Source organism: Tachyglossus aculeatus, chromosome 5 (genome assembly GCF_015852505.1).
Source record: "Tachyglossus aculeatus isolate mTacAcu1 chromosome 5, mTacAcu1.pri, whole genome shotgun sequence".
Classification (NCBI taxonomy): Eukaryota; Metazoa; Chordata; class Mammalia; order Monotremata; family Tachyglossidae; genus Tachyglossus; species Tachyglossus aculeatus.
This window is the reverse complement of record NC_052070.1, coordinates 9394787-9410404: the sequence shown is the minus strand read 5'-3', so window position 1 is coordinate 9410404 and position 15618 is coordinate 9394787. Positions and strand designations below refer to the sequence as shown.

The window sequence follows — 15618 nt, the reverse complement described above, 5'->3', positions numbered from 1 at the left end:
TTCATTCAACCGTATTTATTGAGCGCTTCCTGTGTGCAGAGCACTGTACTAAGCACTTGGGATGTCCAAGTTGGCAACATATAGAGACGGTCCCTACCCAACAGTGGGCTCACAGTCTAGAAGGGGGAGACAGACAACAAAACAAAACATATTAACAAAATAAAATAAATAGCATAAATACGTGCAAATAAAATAGAGTAATAAATATGTACAAAAATAAGTGTTTACTGTGTGCCAGGAACTGTACTATGTACTGGGGTGGATATAAGCAAATTGGGTTGGACACAGTCCCTGTCCCTCATGAGGCTCATAGTCTCAATCCCCATTTTACAGATGAGGGAACTGAGGCACAGAAAAGAGAAGTGAGTGACTTGCCCAAGGTCACACAGCAGACAAGTGGTAAGGGCGGGATTAGAACCCAGGTCCTTCTGATTCCCAGGCCCGGGCTCCATCCACTAGGCCATGCTGCTTTTCTGATGCCAGAGTTTTCCTTCCTGGCTGTATTTATTCATTCAATCGTATTTATTGAGCGCTTACTATGTGCAGAGCACTGTACTAAGCACTTGGGAAGTACAATTTGGCAACATATAGAGATGGTCCCTACCCAGCAGCGGGCTCACAGTCTAGAAGACTGTACTAAGCGCTTGGGAGAGTACTATACATCAGAGTTGGCAGATACCTTCCCTGTCCACAATTCCAAGCTCTGTCTGAACGGAGTTCTGCCTCATTCCTCTCAGCAGAATAAAAAACCTTGTTTTCCTACCTACCGGCAAATTTCCTGTCAGAAATGGACGTGAATCACCCGATTTTCCCCAGCGAGGCCGGCTACGAAGGGCTGAGTTCAGTCAATCAGAGAGAAATGAGAGAGGGAGAGAGAGCAACTGTGGGAAATGAAAAGGGCGAGCCAATATTCCTAGCTCTCTGTGGAATTTTTTCCCGAAACCTCCGTTTCTGGCATCTCTTCTCCTGGAGTTGTGACGGCAAGAACTCACTGCAGCAACTTTAGTCTTCCCGTCTCCTGGTTCTTTTCCTTTTTGCGGGAGTCTGTTGTCTTTTCATTCTTGTCTTATACTGTCAAGTTGTCTCCGACCCATAGCGACTCCATGGACACATAATAATAATAATAATAATGATAATAATAATAATAATAAAGGCATTTATTAAGCCCTTACTATGTGCAAAACACTGCTCTCCCCATCCCCCCTGCCTCCTTCCCCATCCCCCCCCGCCTTACCTCCTTCCCCTCCCCACAGCACCTGTATATATGTATATACGTTTGTACGGATTTATTACTCTATTTATTTATTTTATTTGTACACATTTATTCTATTTATTTTATGTTGTTAATATGTTTTGTTTTGTTGTCTGTCTCCCCCTTCTAGACTGTGAGCCCACTGTTGGGTAGGGACCGTCTCTAGTTGTTGCCAACTTGGACTTCCTAAGTGCTTAGTCCAGTGCACTGCACACAGTAAGTGCTCAATAAATATGATTGAATGAATCAATGAATGAACGAATGAATGATTCATTCAATCATATTTATTGAGCGCTTACTGAATGAATGAATGAATGAATGAATGAATGAATGTTCTAAGCGCTGGGGAGGTTACAAGGTGAGCAGGTTGTCCCACGGGGGGCTCAAAGTCTTAATCCCCATTTTACAGATAGGGTAACAGAGGCACAGAGAAGTGAAGTGATTTGCCCAAGGTCACACAGCTGACGACTGGCGGAGCCGGGATTTGAACCCATGACCTCTGACTCATCTCTTCCAGAACGCCCCGCCTCCACCCGCAATCATCCAGGTAGTAAAGCAGGTAGTGAACACAGAGAAGCAGAGTGGCTCAGTGGAAAGAGCCCGGGTTTTGGAGTCAGAGGTCATGGGTTCAAATCCCGGCTCCGCCACTTGTCAGCTGTGTGACTTTGGGCAAGCTACTTCACTTCTCAGGGCCTCAGTTACCTCACCTGGAAAATGGGGATTAAGACTGGGACCCCCCCCCATGGGACAACCTGATCACCTTGTAACCTCCCCAGTGCTTAGAACGGTGCTTTGCACATAGTAAGTGCTTAATAAATGCCATCATTATTATTATTAGTGGATCCACAGAGTTTTCTTGGTAAAAATGCAGAAGTGGTTTACCATTGCTTCCAGCCCAGGGAAGTTTGGATTTGTAGCGGATTGCCTTCCACTCGCTAGCCACTGTCCAAGCTAGGAACGGAATGGGTAGGCCTCTCCTTGACTCTCCCTCCCGTAGCCGAGACTGGTAGAGGACTGGAAACTCTACAGGTGCCATCCTGAGAGGGTCTTTTCATTCCACTTCCATGATAATGTTGGAATAAAGAAGCAGAGCAGCCTAATGCTCTGAGGAATGCTTTGAGAGAAGCAGCGTGGCTCAGTGGAAAGAGCCCGGGCTTTGGAGTCCGAGGTCAGGGGTTCAAATCCCGGCTCTGCCGATTGCCAGCTGTGTGACTTGGGGCAAGTCACTTCACTTCTCTGGGCCTCAGTTACCTCATCTGGAAAATGGGGATTAAGACTGGGAGCCCCCCCGTGGGACAACCTGATCACCTTGTAACCTCCCCAGTGCTTAGAACGGTGCTTTGCACACAGTAAGCGCTTAATAAATGCTATCATTATTATTATTATTAATGCAAAGAGCCCAGGCCTAGGAATCAGAGGGCAGACTAGACTAGAACCCAGGCATCCTGATTCCCAGAGCTGAGTCTTTTCCACTGGACCTTCAACAGGCAGAGCTGGGGCTATTACTCTATTTTTTTATTTATTTTATTTGTACATATTTATTCTATTTATTTTATTTTGTTCATGTTTTGTTTTGTTCTCTGTCTCCCCCTTCTAGACTGTGAGCCCGCTGTTGGGTAGGGACCGTCTCTAGTTGTTGCCAACTTGGACTTCCCAAGCACTTAGTCCAGTGCTCTGCACACAGTAAGTGCTCAATAAATACGATATGAATGAATGAATGAATGGGGCTGGAACCCAGGTATCCTGACTCCCAGAGCTGGGACTAAAACCCAGATCGATCCTTCTCCCCTGGATCCGCAGCAGGCAAAACCCAGGCTAGGGTGTCACGATGCCTGGGTTCTAGTTTGGGATCTGACCAAAGCCCTACTGAGCGCTCACCTCCTCCAGGAGGCCTTCCCAGATTGAACCCCCTTTTTCTTCTCCTCCTCCCCATCACCCCGCCCTACCTCCCCACAGCACCTGTATATGTTTGTATGTATCTATTACTCCATTTATTTTATTTGTACATGTATGTGTTTTGTTTGGTTGTCTGTCTCCGCCTTCTAGACTGTGAGCCCACTGTTGGGTAGGGACCATCTCTAGATGTTGCCAACATGGACTTCCCAAGTGCTTAGTCCAGTGCTCTGCACACAGTAAGCGCTCAATAAATACGATTGAATGAATGAATGAATGAATGAGAGAGCGTAGCAAGATACAAGATCATCAGGGTTGTACACAATTCCTGCTCACATGGGCTCACAGTCTTAATCCCCATTTTACAGATGAGGTAACTGAGGCAAAGAAAAGTGAAGTCGTACGGCGGGTGCGTGGCAGAGCTAAAATTAGAACCCAGGTCCTCCTGACCCCGAGGCCCGTGCTCTATCAGCTGGGCCACGCTGCTTCTCTAATTTGGGAAACGATCCCTTCTAGACTGTGAGCCCACTGTTGGGTAGGGACCATCTCTGGATGCTGCCAACTTGGACTTCCCAAGCGCTTAGTCCAGCGCTCTGCACACAGGAAGCGCTCAATAAATATGATTGAATGAATGAAGCCCGGGCTGGATTTACTAGGGCCCGAAGGCCAGAAGGGAAGGATGCGGGGGGGTTCATTTGCCGATGGAGCTGGGGGTGGGATGAGAGACAGAGAAGGGAGAGGAGAGGTGCCTCCCTCTCCTCTGTGATCGTGCATTTCCCGCCTCAATTTAGCATCGCAGGCGAGGGCAGGCGAGAGGTGATGATGATAATGACATCCTTAAAAATCCATACATTACCCGAACACCAGAGACAGAAATAGAATTTCCTGCAAGGCTCTTGAGAAGTTCCAGGGAAGCGAGTAATGAGGCAAGGCAGGGAGGGCTCTCTCTCCTGCGGGGAGAAAAGAGGAGTGGGTTCAGCCTCCCGCAATCGCACCGAAAACCAAAAACCGGGGTATTTGTCAGGCGCTTTTTAGGAGCAGCTTGGGAAGCAGCACGGCCTGGTGGGAGTCAGAAGGTCGTGGGTTCTAATCGCCGCTCCGCTGTGTGTCCTTGGGGAAGTCGCTTCACGTCTCTGGGCCTTGGTGACCTCATCTGGAAAATGGGGATTGAGGCAGTGAGTCCCACGTGAGACAGGGACTGGGATACAAATCGGTTGTATCCACCCCAGTGCTCCCCTTTCCCCTTCCAGCCATGCATTCATTCATTCATTTTGTCAGCTGTGTGACTTTGGGCAAGTCACTTCACTTCTCTCTGCCTCAGTTCCCTCATGTGTAAAATGGGGATTAAGACTGTGAGCCCCATGTGGGATGACCCTCCCCAGCGCTTAGAGCAGTGCTTTGCACATAGTAAGCACTTAATAAATGCCATTATTATTATTATTATTATTCATTCAATACGATTCATTCATCGCATTCATTCAATATGATTGATTGATTGATTCAATTGTATTTATTTTCATTCATTCATTCAATCATATTTATTGAGCGCTTACTGTGTGCAGAGCACCGGACTAAGCGCTTGGGAAGTACAAGTTGGCAACATCTGGAGACGGTCCCTACACAACAGGGGGCTCACAGTCTAGAAGGGGGAGACAGACAACAAAACATATTAAGAAAATAAAATAAACAGAATGAATATGTACAAATAAAATAACTAAATAGAGTAATAAATACGTACAAACATTATACAGGTGCTGTGGGGAGGGGAAGGAGGTAAAGTGGGGGGGATGGGGAGGGGGAGGATAAATTCATTCATTCATTCAATCGTATTTATTGAGCGCTTACCGTGTGCAGAGCACTGTATTAAGCGCTTGGGAAGTACAAGTTGGCAACGTATTCATTCATTCAATCATATTTATTGAGTGCTTACCGTGTGCAGGGCACTGGACTAAGCGCTTGGGAAGTACAAGTTGGCAACATATAGAGACGGTCCCTACCCAACAGTGGGGTCGCTACCCAACAGCGGGCTCACAGTCTAGAAGGGGGAGACAGACAAAAGAACGAAGCATATTAACAAAATAAAATAAATAGAATAAATATGTACAAATAAAATAAATAAATAGAGTAATAAATACGTACAAATATATATGCACAGATACAGGTATATACATATATACAGGCACTTAAAGCCAACAAGGCCTCAGATGGTTACTTACGTATGGTCCCCAGTGCTTAGAATGGTGCTTTGTACATAGTAAGCGATTAATCAATGCCATCATTATTATTACAGTGCCTGGGATGTAGTAAGTGCTTAACAAATGCCATCATTATTATTATCATTATTAAGAGACAAGCACTGCACAAATGAACTGGGTAGATACAAGATAAGCAGGTCGGACGTGGTTCCCGTCCAACACGGGGCTCACGGTCTAAAGGGGAGAGAGAACAGGAATTTCATCCCCATTTTACAGATGAAGCAAACGAGGCCCAAAGAAGTGAAGCGACTTGCCTTGACTAGAAGCAGTGCGGCCCAGTGGCCAGACCCCAGGGCTAGGAGTCAGAAGGACTTCGGTTCTCATCCTGGCTCTGCCACATAATAATAATAATGGCATTTATTCATTCATTCATTCATTCATATTTATTGAGCGCTTACTGTGTGCAGAGCGCTGTACTAAGCCCTTGGGAAGTACAAATTGGCAACATATACAGATGGTCCCCACCCAACAATCATCATCATCATCATCAATCGTATTTATTGAGCGCTTACTGTGTGCAGAGCACTGTACTAAGTGCTTGGGAAGTACAATTTGGCAACATCTAGAGACAGTCCCTACCCAACAGTGGGCTCACAGTCTAAAAGGGGGAGACAGAGAACAAAACCAAACATACTAACAAAATAAAATAAATAGAATAGATATGTACAAGTAAAATAAATAGATAGAGTAATAAATATGTACAAACATATATACATATATACAGGAATAATAATGGCATTTATTAAGCACTTAATATGTGCAAAGCACCGTTCTAAGCGCTGGGGAGGGCCCAAAGTCACCCAGCTGACAATTGGCGGAGTCAGGATTTGAACCCACGACCCCACAATGGGCTCACAGTCTAAAAGGGGGGACAGACAACAAAACAAGTAGACAGGCATTAATACCATCAACATACTAAGCGCTTACTATGTGCAAAGCACTGTTCTAAGTGCTGATAATAATAATAATGGCATTTGTCAAGTGCTTACTATGCGCAAAGCACTGTTCTAAGCCCCGGGGAGGATAGAAGGTGATCAGGTTGATCAAAGAGCCTGGGCTTTGGAGACAGAGGTCATGGGTTCAAATCTCGGCTCCGCCAACTGTCAGCTGTGTGACTTTGGGCAAGTCACTTCACTTCTCTGGGCCTCAGTTACGTCATCTGGAAAATGGGGATGAAGACTGTGGGCCCCCTGGGGGACAATCTGATCGCCTTGTAACCGCCCCAGTGCTTACAACAGTGCTTTGCACATAGTAAGCGCTTAACAAATATCATTATTATTATTATTATTAATCCCCATTTTACAGATAAGGTAACTGAAGCACAGAGAAGTGAAGTATCTAAGTGAAGTCCAGTGCTCTGCACACAGTAAGCGCTCAATAAATACTATTGATTGATTGATTGAAGTGACTTGCCCAGAGTCATACGGCTGACAAGTGGGGGAGCCAGGATTTGAACCCATGACCTCTGACTCCAAAGCCCGGGCTCTTTCCACTCTTGTCTACCAACCCTATTGTACTCTTCCAAGTGCTCAGTACAGTTCTCCACATATAGTAGACTGTGGAGAGAGAAGGGTAGTAGATTGGCACTGTTGGTGTCAGGAAAGAATCAATCAGTGGTATTTATTGAGCGCTTACTATGTGCAGAGCACTGTACTGAGCGCTCGTAAGAGTCCAATATGACAGAGTTGGTAGACACAATCGCTGGCCACAGACAGTTTACAGTCTAGAGAGGTGGAGAAGAACTGCTTAAAAGATTGGGGTAACAATAATAATAATAATAATAATAATAATAATAATAATAATAAAATAACAACAATAACATAACAACAACAATAATAACAATATAATAATAATATAATAATAATAATAATAATAATAATAATAATAATAATAATAATAATAATAATAATGATAATAATAATAATAATAATAGTTGTTAAGTGCTTAGTACATGCCAGGCACTATTTTAAGCACTGAGGTGGACACAAGCAAATCAGGACAAATGATGATGATGATGATGATGGTATTTGTTAAGCACTTACTATGTGCCAAGCACTGTTCTAAGCCCTGGGGTAGATACAAGGTAATCAAGTTGTCCCACATGGGGCTCCCAGTCCTAATCCCCATTTTCCAGATGAGGTGACTGAGGCCCAGAGAGGTGAAGTGACTTGCCCAAAGTCACACAGCTGACGAGTGGCGGAGCCAGGATTAGAACCCAGGACCTCTGACTCCCAAGCCCGGGCTCTCTCCGCAAAGCCACGCTGCTTCTGCCCCACGTGGGGCTCCCGGCCTAAGTCCCCATTTTGCAGATGAGGGAACTGAGGCCCAGAGGAGTGAAGCGACTTGCCCAAGGTCACACAGCAGGCAAGGTGCGGAGGCGGGATTAGAACCCATGACCTTTTGATTCCCAGGCCTGGGCTGCGCCGGTGCGGTTCTGTTTTCACTGCCGTAGTATGTCTTCTTCACAGAGTCGATTTGTTGAGCTGGAGGGGCAGACATTTGGGGCTGGTAACTTCATTCATTCATTCAATCGTATTTATTGAGCGCTTACTGTGTGCAGAGCACTGTACTAAGCGCTTGGGAAGTCCAAGTTGGCAACATATAGAGACGGTCCCTACCCAACAGTGGGCTCACAGTCTAGAAGACTGAGAAACTTGGAGAATCAATCAATCAATCAATCAATCGTATTTACTGAGCGCTTACTGTGTGCAGAGCACTGTACTAAGCGCTTGGGAAGTACAAGTTGGCAACATGTGGAGACGGTCCCTACCCAACAGTGGGCTCACAGTCTAGAAGAGCAGCATGGTTTAGTGGAAAGAGCCCCAGCTTGGGAGTCAGAGGTCATGGGTTCTAATCCCCGCTCCTCCACTTCTCAGCTGTGTGATGTTGGGCGAGTCACTTAATCATCATCATCATCATCATCAATCGTATTTATTGAGCGCTTACTGTGTGCAGAGCACTGTACTAAGCGCTTGGGAAGTACAAATTGGCAACATATGGAGACAGTCCCTACCCAACAGTGGGCTCACAGTCTAAAAGGGGGAAACAAAACCAAACATACTACAAAATAAAATAGAATAGATATGTACAAGTAAAATAAATAAATAAATAGAGTAATAAATATGTACAAACATATATACATATATACAGGAATAATACCAAATAATACCAACCATACTACAAAATAAAATAGAATAGATATGTACAAGTAAAATAAATAGAGTAATAAATATGTACAAACATAATGATAACACTTATTAAGCGCTTACTATGTGCAAAGCACTGTTCTAAGCGCTGGGGAGGTTACAAGGCGATCAGGTTGTCTCATGGGGGGCTCACAGTCTTCACCCCCATTTTACAGATGAAGGAACTGAGGCCCAGAGAAGTGAAGTGACTTGCCCAAAGTCACACAGCTGACAACTGGCAGAGCCGGGATTTGAACCCATGACCTCTGACTCCAAAACCCGGGCTCTTTCCACTGAGCCACGCTGCTTCTTTTGCCTTCCCTCACTTCCCTGTGCCTCAGTTACCTCATCTGTATAATGGGGATGCATAATAATAATAATAATGACATTTATTAAGCGCTCACTATGTGCAAAGCACTGTTCTAAGCGCTGGGGAGGATACAAAGTGATCGGGTTGTCCCACAAGGGGCTCACAGTCTTCATCCCCATTTTACAGATGAGGGAACTGAGGCCCAGAGAAGTCAAGTAACTTGCCCAAAGTCACACAGCTGACAAGTGGCGGAGCCGGGATTTGAACCCATGACCTCTGACTCCAAAGCCCGGGCTCTTTTTGTGAGCCCCACGTGGGACGTGATCACCTTGTATCTATCCCAGCACTAAGAACTGTGCTTGGCACATAGTAAGCGCTTAACAAATAACTATCATCATCATTATTATTAGAGTACTTTAAATCAATCGGTTTTTTTTTCTTTCTTTTCTTCTCAAAACAGTTTTCCTCTCAGAGCTGGGAGTCCCACTGTCACGGAGCGTCTCAGCTCGGAGTTCTTCCTCAGATGAAGCAGCATGGCTCAGTGGGAAGAGCCCGGGCTTTGGAGGCAGAAGTCATGGGTTCAAATCCCGGCTCCGCTAATTGTCAGCTGGGTGACTTTGGGCAAGTCACTTCACTTCTCTGGGCCTCAGTTCCCTCATCTGGAAAATGGGGATGAAGATTGTGAGCCCCACGTGGGACAACCTGATCACCTTGTATCTTCCCAGCGCTTAGGACAGTGCTTGGCACATAGTAAGCGCTTAACAAATAACATTATTATTATTATTATTATTATTATTATTATTAAAGCAGCCGTCCTCTCACGACTCCGGGAAGGGCGGCCGGAACTGCTGTCTCCCCCTTCTAGACTGTGAGCCCGCTGTTGGGTAGGGACCGTCTCTATATGTTGCCAACTTGGACTTCCCAAGCGCTTAGTACAGTGCTCTGCACACAGTAAGCGCTCAATAAATATGATTGATGATGATGATGATGATGATGACCACCAGTCCTGGATGAGGACACTATGCTGAGAAGCTGATGCTGGTGGCTATTCATTCAATAATTCAATCGTATTTACTGAGCACTTACCATCCGGGGAAGCAGCGTGGCTCAGTGGAAAGAGCCCGGGCTTTGGAGTCAGAGGTCATGGGTTCGAATCCCGACTGTGAGCCCACTGTTCGGTAGGGACTGTCTCTATATGTTGCCAATTTGTACTTCCCAAGCGCTTAGTACAGTGCTCTGCACACAGTAAGCGCTCAATAAATACGATTGATGATGATGACTCTGCCAATTGTCAGCTGTGTGACTTTGGGCGAGTCACTTCACTTCTCTGGGCCTCAGTGACCTCATCTGTAAAATGGGGATGAAGACTCTGAGCCCCCCGTGGGACAACCTGATCACCTTGTAACCTCCCCAGTGCTTAGAACAGTGCTTAGCACATAGTAAGCGCTTAATAAATGTCATTATTATTATTATTATATGCATAGCACTGTACTGAGCACTTCCTGGATGCAAAGCACTGTACTGGCATCGTGGCTAGAACACGGACGTAAGAGTCAAATGGTCATGAGTTCTAATCCCGGCTCCGCCACTTGCCTGCTGTGTGATCTTGGGCAAGTCACTTCACTTCTCCAGGCCTCAGTGACCTCACCTGGAAAATGGGGTTGGAGACTGTGAGCCCCCCGTGGGGCAGGGACTGTGTCCATCTTGATTTGCTTGTATCCACCCCAGCGCTTAGTACAGTGCCTGGCACATAGGGATCTCTTTCCAAATTCATTCATTCATTCAATCGTAGTTATTGAGCGCTTACTGTGTGCAGAGCGCTGTGCTAAGCGCTTGGAAAGTGCAATTCAGCAACAGGTAGAGACAATCCCTACCCCAACAACGGGCTCACAGTCTAGAAGGGGGAGACAGACACCCAAACAAAACAAGTAGACTTCCCAAGCGCTTAGTACAGTGCTCTGTACACACAGTAAGCGCTCAATAAATATGATTGATGATGAAGTAGACGGTGTCAATACCATCGAACTAGATAAATAGAATTATAGATACAGACGCATCATTAATAAAATAGAGTAATATATATGTACAAATATACACAAGTGCTGTGGGGTGAGGAAGGGGGTAGGGCGAGAGGGGATGGGGAGGAGGAGAGGTAAAAGGGGGGCTCAGTGTGGGAAGGCCTCCTGGAGGAGGTGAGCTCTCAGTAGGGCTTTAAAGGGAGGAAGTGGGCTAGTTTGATAATAATAATATTATAATTTTATAATAATAATATTATTATAATATATAATATATAAGCGCTTACTGTGTGCAAAGCACTGTTCTAAGCTTTCTTAGAAGCACTGTACTAATTATTATAATACAATACAATATATAATATAATATAATATAATATAATATAATATAATATAATATAATATGATATGATATAATATATAATATAATATAATATCATGCAATATAATATAATATACTATAATATAATGTACTATTATATAATATACTATATGTAATATAATAATAATATAATAATATATAGTATATTATATAATAGTGTGTTATATTATTATATTATATTATATTATATTATATTATATTATATTATATTATATTACATTGTATGATATTATATTGTATTGTATTATATTATATTATTATATTATATTATAACATTATATTATTATATTATATTATTACATTATATTATATTATGTCATGTTATATTATATTATATTATATTGTATTATATTATATATTATATATTATACTATATTATATTATACTATATCATATTATATTATATTATTATATTATATTATGCTATATCATATGATATCATATTATATTATATTGTATCATATTTCATATATTATATTATATTATATTGTATTGTATTATATTATATATTATATTATATTATTATTGTTGTTGTTGTTATTATTATTACTATTATTATTACTACTATTATTATTATTATTATCAGGCAGGGGCAGGATAAGAACCCAGGTGTTCTGACTCCCAGTGCCAGGCACTTCCCCCTGAAGCTGGAACGGGACTCACGTCTCATCCCAGGCCCTCCTCCAAGTTTCCCAGAAGGATTACTGTCATTACACACTATGACTTGATTATTTGGTGTTGAGTCCAAAAAAAAGGAAGTCGCAGCAGCATAGCACAAGGGATTTTTTTATTGCAATATTAATATAGATCTGTACGAGTGAGGACAGACAGAGTCTGTTGCCCTAAAAGCGGGCTCAACCTCACTTCTAGACTGTGAGCCCACTGTTAGGTAGGGACCGTCTCTAGATGTTGCCAATTTGGACTTCCCAAGCGCTTAGTACAGTGCTCTGCACACAGGAAGCGCTCAATAAATACGATTGAATGAATGAATGAGTCCCGGAAAGGTGGGAGAGGGAGCTTTTTAATAATAATAATAATAATGATGATGGCATTTATTAAGCGCTTACTGCATGCAAAGCACTGTTCTAAGCATTGGGGAGGTTACAAGGTGATCAGGGTGTCCCACGGGGGGCTCGCAGTCCTCACCCCCATTTTACAGATGAGGGAATTGAGGCACAGAGAAGTTGTGGCTTGCCTAAAGTCACAAAGCTGACAATTGGTGGAGTCGGGATTTGAACCCATGACCTCGGCCTCCAAAGCCCGGGCTCTTTCCACTGAGCCACGCTGCTTAGAGTTTGTGGTGGTCGTGGAGTTCTTAACGGACGATGGGGTGTGGCTGAAATTGGCGAAGGGGGAAAGCTGTGGCTGAAACATGATTTAGAGAGGCAGTGTGGTTCAGTGGAAAGAGCCCGGGCTTTGGAGTCAGAGGTCACGGGTTCAAATCCCGGCTCCACCGATTGTCAGCTGTGTGACTTTGGGCAAGTTATATATTATTATGAGAAGCAGCGTGGCTCAGTGGAAAGAGCCCGGGCTTTGGAGTCAGAGGTCTTGGGTTCAAATTCTGACTCTGCCAGTTGTCAGCTGGGTGATTTTGGGCAAGTCACTTAACCTCTCTGAGCCTCAGTTACCTCATCTGTTAAATGGGGATTGACTGTGAGCCCCACGTGGGACAACCTGATCGCCTTGTATTCCCACAGTGCTTTGCACATAGTAAGCACTTAACAAATGCCATTATTATTAAATCCAACAGACAATGACTCTTTTCTGCTTCAAAGCCTTATTAAAAGCAAATCTCCCCTAAGAGGCCTTCCCCAACTAAGCCCCCCTATTCTCTTCTCTCTCTGCATCTCTTGGACTTTATTCATCCCCTCTCCCAGCCCCACAAGGCTTTATGTACATATATGTAATTTAATTAAATTGTAATTTAATTATCTGCATTAATAATAATAATAATAATAATAATAATAATAACGGCATTTATTAAGCGCTTTCTATGTGCAAAGCACTGTTCTAAGCGCTGGTGTTTGTCTCCCCCTCTAAACCGTAAGAGGGCAGGGAATGGGTCTGTTTATTGTTGTATCTGCAATAATAATAATAATAATGATGGCATTTGTTAAACACTTACTATGTGCAAAGCACTGTTCTAAGCTCTGGGGAGGATACAAGGTGATCAGGTTGCCCCAAGTGGGGTTCACAGTCTTAATCCCCATTTTACAGATGAGGGAACTGAGGCATAGAGAAGTTAAGTGACTTATTTTAATAATAATGGCATTTATTAAGCGCTTACTATGTGCAAAGCACTGTTCTAAGCACTGGGGAGGTTTCAAGGTGATCAGGTTGTCCCACGGGGGCCTCACAGTCTTAATCCCCATTTTACAGATGAGGTCACTGAGGCACAGAGAAGTTAAGTGACTTGCCCAAAGTCACACAGCTGACAAGTGGAGGAGCTGGAATTTGAACCCATGGCCTCTGACTCCAAAGCCCATGCTCTTTCCACTGAGCCACGCTGTTGCCCAAAGTCACACAGCCGACAAGTGGCGGAGCCGGGATTTGAACCCATGACCTCTGACTCCCAAGCCTGGGCTCTCTCCACTGCGCCACAATCTGTAATCTCCCATATGCTCCGTATGGTAAAGGAGCAGCGTGGCTCAGTGGAAAGGGCACGGGCTTTGGAGTCTGAGGTCATGGGTTCGAATCCCGGCTCCCCCACATGTCTGCTATGTGACCTTGGGCAAGTCACTTAGCTTCTCTGAGCCTCAGTTACCTCATCTGTAAAAATGGGGATTAAGACTGTGAGCCCCACGTGGGACAACTTGATCACACTGTATCCCCCCCCCAGCGCTTAGAACAGTGCTTTGCACATTGTAAGCGCTTAACAAATGCCATCATTATTATTATTATTATTATGGTGCTCTGCACACAGGGAGTGCTCAGTAAGTCAGAAGCAGCCTGACTGACTGACTGTCATCCTTTACCCATGGCTCAGTGGACAGAGCCCGGGTTTTGGAGTCAGAGGTCATGGGTTCAAATCTTGCCTCCACCAAGTGTCAGCTGTGTGACTTGGGGCAAGTCACTTCACTTCTCTGGGCCTCAGTTCCCTCATCTGGAAAATAGGGATTAAGACTGTAAGCCCCACGTGGGACAACCTGATCACCTTGTAACCTCTCCAGTGCTTAGAACAGTGCTTTGCACATAGCTCTTAATAAATGCTATTATTATTATTATTAATAATAATAATAATAATAATAATAATAATATTATTATTATTATTACCACCCCACCCCTCCCAGAGACCCACCACCAGCTCAAAACCCAAATCCCCAAGTCATCATCTGTTGGATATGAACAGGGAGGTCATTCCAGGCTAGAGGAAGGCGGGTTGGTGGCGAGAAGCAGCGTGGCTCAGTGGAAAGAGCCCGGGCTTTGGAGTCAGAGGTCATGGGTTCAAATCCCAGCTCTGCCACTTATCAGTTGTGTGACTTTGGGCAAGTCACTTCACTTCTCTGTCCCTCAGTTACCTCAACTGTAAAATGGGGATTAAGACTGTGGGCCCCCCCGTGGGACAACCTGATCACCTCATAACCTCCCCAGCGCTTAGAACAGTGTTTTGCACATAGTAAGCACTTAATAAATGCCATTATTATTATTATTATTATTGTCAGCTGTGTGACTTTGGGCAAGTCACTTCACTTCTCTGAGCCTCAGTTCCCTCATCTGTAAAATGGGGATGAAGACTATGAACCCCCCATGGGACCACCTGATCGCCTTGTAAACTCTCCAGCGCTTCGAACAGTGCTTTGCACATAGTAAGCGCTTAATAAATGCTATTATTATTATTATTATTATTATTATTATTATTATTACCCCACCCCTCCCAGAGACCCACCACCAGCTCAAAGCACAAATCCCCAAGTCATCATCTGTTGGATATGAACAGGGAGGACATTCCAGGCCAGAGGAAGGCGTGGGCGAGAGGCTGGTGGCAAGAAGCAGCGTGGTTCAGTGGAAAGAGCCCGGGCTTAGGAGTCAAAGGTCATGGGTTCAAATCCCGGCTCTGCCGCTTGTCAGCTGTGTGACTTTGGGCAAGTCACTTCACTTCTCTGAGCCTCAGTTCCCTCATCTGTAAAATGGGGATGAAGACTGTGAGCCCCACGTGGGACAACCTCATCACCTTGTATCCTCCGCAGCACTTACAACAGTGCTTTGCACATAGCCCTTAACAAATGCCATCATCATCATTATTCTTATAAACGAGCTGGAGGTGGAGAAGCAGCGTGGTTCAGTGGAAAGAGCCCGGGCTTAGGAGTCGAAGGTCATGGGTTCAAATTC

The 15618-nt window shown here is 44.3% G+C and overlaps 1 non-coding gene across 1 annotated transcript; it reads right to left on the bottom strand.

Annotated features, from left to right (window-relative positions):
- Window positions 1–2161: 2161 nt before the first annotated feature.
- LOC119929391 lies at window positions 2162–2299 on the bottom strand. The gene has a single exon (XR_005451517.1). It is a non-coding gene; the product is annotated as a small nucleolar RNA SNORA7 (small nucleolar RNA).
- Between the last annotated feature and the right edge of the window lie 13319 nt (window positions 2300–15618).